The sequence below is a fragment of the Anopheles funestus genome, assembly GCF_943734845.2.
Source record: "Anopheles funestus chromosome X unlocalized genomic scaffold, idAnoFuneDA-416_04 X_unloc_109, whole genome shotgun sequence".
Lineage (NCBI taxonomy): Eukaryota > Metazoa > Arthropoda > Insecta > Diptera > Culicidae > Anopheles > Anopheles funestus.
The window spans coordinates 45,001-49,208 of NW_026045049.1; positions in this window are offsets into that span (position 1 = coordinate 45,001).

The window sequence follows — 4,208 nt, forward strand, 5'->3', positions numbered from 1 at the left end:
AGCATCGCTGTTCTCCAAGTGGTCGTTCAGTCGATCCAGGATCACCCGCTCGAACCCCTTGGCGACTGCTCCCAGCATGAGCAGCGGACGATTTGATGACGGGTCGCCCGGCTGCTTGCCCGGCTTCGCGATCAGCACAAGTCGAGCCTCCTTCCACGACGCAGGAAACTCGCCTCGCTCGAGCAGCTGGTTGTACACGTCCACGAAGACCTCCGGGTGCTTCCGCATCGCTGCTTTTACCGCAGTGTTCGGGATGCCGTCCAACCCTGGCGCCTTGGACGACGCCATCCGCTCAGCCAGTAGCAGGACCTCCGAGCTCGTGACCGGCCTCAGAGCGACGTGTGAGGCGGTGCTCGCTTCGATGTCCGGCCACTCGAACGCTGGATGCTCCGGGAACAAGGCGTCGACGATCGGACCAAGAACAGCGCGGTCCGTTTCCGGTGGCGCCCGGCCGCGAAGCTTCGCTCGCACAACCTTGTACCCAAGACCGAACACCTCAGCCTCGACGCCGTCAATCAGCTCTTGAAGGCTGCTCTCCTTGCTGTTCTGGATACTGGCCTGCAGCAAACGACGACAGTCCTGCAGTCCGGCAGACGTCGCAGCACGCTCCGACGGTTGAGCCCGGCGATGGGCTGCCTCCGCTGCTTCGCACTCTTCCCTCAAGCGCTCGATGTCCGGAGACCACCAGTACACCTGGGGCTTGCGGTGGAAGGTAGCCCCGTGTACTCTCTCCATGGTCTCATCGCACGCCCGAGTGAGTCCGCCAACCAGCCCCTCCGGAGTGTCGACCTGTCCGAAGCGGCCGACTGTGAGGGCGATGTCAAAGCTCTTCCGGACGAACTGCGTCGTCTTCCACCGAGTTCCGGCATGCCTGGCTGTCCCGTCACTGGCTGCTGCTTGGCTTTGGTGCTGCTGGCCACGTCGCTTGTTCCGTTGACCCGGAACCTCCACCTGAAACTCGATGTACTCGTGATCGCTGCCGGAGAAGCGGTTAAGCACGCGCCATGAGTCCGGCCGCACAATGGATTGGCTGGCGAAGGAGACGTCGATGACGCTTTCCCGTGCAACCCCGTTGCCCTTGAAGGTGGGCACGTTGCCACGGTTCAGCGTCTGCAGCGCCAGCTGCTCCACCACGCTTAGGAGCTCCTGCCCCTTCCGGGTAGTGCGCGCACTCCCCCACTCCTCGTTCCAGGCGTTGAAGTCCCCAGCCAGGACTGATGTTGTATGTCCCACCAGCGACACCTCCACCGCACCAAGAAACTCCTCGAAGTCATCAAGACCGCTGCTGGGCGACACGTAGCAGCTGGCGAACGTAACTCCCGCTATCGTGGCAACCACCAGTCCCGGGACGACGCTTCCCCACAGACGCTGGATGGGGTAAGCCCCCGTTGCGACGATCGCCACGCTCAACTCCTCATCAACAGCCCATCGCGGATCATCTCGAGGCGGCCGATACAGCTCACAGGCAAGCACCACCTGAACATCCATCTCGCGAGCCGTCTGCATCAGCAGGTCCTGAGCTGTCCTGCTCCGCCCAAGGTTGATCTGCAGCACCTTTAGCGTCGGCACGTCAGATGCCCGACCGGATGCGGACCGCTGCACACGGCACAGCACACCTCCGCCGTGCAGCTCTTCGCCTGATGATCCGGCTTCCCGCAACGAATGCAGCTGGCCGAGCGGTCGACTTCGCTCGTGCACGCTGCCCGGACGTGTCCCATCTCCAGACACTTGTAACAACGTTGCTGCCGCGTCTGCATTGGAGCCACCTTCCGGATCAGGCAGGACGTGTACTTGATTTTGACAAACTTCCCGTCCAGCTCCTCTGCCGCCTTCGTTGTCACCCGCGCTATCGCCACCTTCGTGCCGTCCCACGCTGGTCGCAGCCGAACCGAAGTCTCCTCCACGGTGTGCTGGCATAGCTCGGAGAGTGCCTTCGCCACGTGTGTCTCCTCCGCTAAAGGGTCGACCGCGTCCATCCGGATGTCGACCGTGGGAGTCACCAATCGTGCTGATGCCGGCAGTTCCGCCTTCGCGCACACGTCTTGGATGCACTGCAGCACCTCTGCAGCGTTCGCGCTCTCCTTCAGCTCCATAACGAGTCGGGAGCGTGTGGTGCGTCGTCCGACTCCGAGGGCCTCTGCGTATTTCACCATCTCTGGAGCCCCACGCACAACCTGGTAAACCTCGGTCCAGGTTTGTCCCTCGGCTGGAGCAATCTCAATTGCGTCCGGCTTGATTTTGCGCTGCCGTTGACGCCCTCCGCCTCGCCGTGTTGCAGGCTGGCTACGCCAGGCCTGTTGCCCCTGCTGTTGTTGGGGCTGCTGTGACGATGGTCCTGCAACCGCCTGTCGCTGGACCTTCGCCCGTTGTTGTGGCAGCTGCGGCCACTGCTGCTGCTGCTGCTGCTGCGTTCTCGCCGGTTGGCGTGCCGGCTTACGGCGCACCACCTCAGTCCAGGAGTCGCCTTCCTGGTCCGAAGACGGCACCACCATAGCCGTCGCTGCACTCTGCTGACGCTGTTGCTGCTGCTGCTGCTGCTGCTGCCGCTGCTCACGATGTTGCTGCTGCTGCTGCTGCTGCTGCTGCTGCTGCCACTGTTGCTCCTCCAGCTGCCGTTGTCCATGCATCTGCAATGGACGTCGCGGCATGGGGGTTGGCGGGCTTGCGGATTGCCGGATTGCCTCTCCTGGACGCTGATGTCCAATCACCTGCGCGATGAGCTCATTGAGCGCATCACGATCACGCTGGTGAGCCACACGGAGCATCGCTATCTCCGCATCCGCCTTTTCTTCGCGCCGAATGGCCTCTAGGCGCGCCTCCTTCTTAGCCTCTTCGAACATCTGACACATTCGAATTAGCTCCTCATGCAGCTTCTCGTTCTGCTTCCGCATCTCCTCATATTTCCGCTCCATACTCTGCAGAGCCTCCTGCAGGAGTTTCAGCTCTACAGCAGCAGGCGAAGCCGTTGATGAGGAAGACATTGGTAGTCGCTGGACAACCACCCTCGGTTCAACACCCGAGGCCGCTCCTGTCTTCGCGCGCGAATCCACCGACGCAGCACGCATCGACGTTCGGGTGATCACCATTTCTTTGCTGCTCTGCGTGGGGGGTGGGTGGGAGGTGGGCGGAGTGGTGGAGACTCAACGCCCCTCCTCCAGACCTTTCGAATGATACCCCGCACCGATGTCCTACTTGGCGTGGGGAGGTTTTTCCTTCCTGAGGGGGAGGGGGTGGATATGGGAGGGGCGGGGGGGTGACGAAAAGATGCTCCTCTCCGAGACCTATCCAACGATACCTCGGACGTCCCTCTAGCCCGAGGGGTTACCGAGATATCCCACTTTGAAGAATTTGCCGAAAGTTTGATAAGTCGGTGTTGGAGTTCGATAACACTTATCAAACTACTTATCAAACTTTTTAGACCCCTATATCTCCGGAACCGCTTGTCCGATCCGGGCGTCCGGCAGCTCCCCAGAAAGGAAATTTTGTCCTCTTTTGAAATATTTCAAGGTTGAAATATTTCATGAAATATTTCGTGAAATATTTCACGATTTCCAGAAAAACGCCTGTAGCTAGATGGTCCAAGTGGGGTGGGCTATGGAATATTTCTCCTGGCGACACTAGCGCCACCTGTGGGTCCAACTCGTACTAACCTTGTTTGTTGACCGAACCGGAAATGGAAATCCGGATTTTGCAGGCAGATAACTCCGGAACTAATCGTCTCTCCGGAACGGCAGACCACTCAATCGAAGCGGGTCGTTCCCACTTAGCCTTCTGGACACTTAACTCCGCGACTCTACTTGTACGTAGTCCTTCAAAAATGAGAAAACCTAAACGCACTTCCGGTTTTCCGCATACAACTTCCGCTATTCCGACCGTACACACTCGCTCAAATTTTTGTTGGATGCGCCTCTGCGAGACGCGTCTTTTGATGCGTCACTTTTGAAAATCCGTCAAGAACTCACCGAGTTATTCACCAAAAACTGACCCGCGAAAAACTCCCCCCCCTTGGCATGTAGGAATGCCAAATTTGGCCACAGGGCCCAGGGCCAGAATCGGGGGTCGGCCACGTGGAACCAAAGTCCTGGCACTCTTGGTTTGGCCGCTATTTTGAGATTCCGGTTTGATATTCACACACTACTCCTGTGACGTCACGGCACCTTATGACGTCACGCGATTTCCTCAAATGGAAATCCGAATTTTGCAGGCAG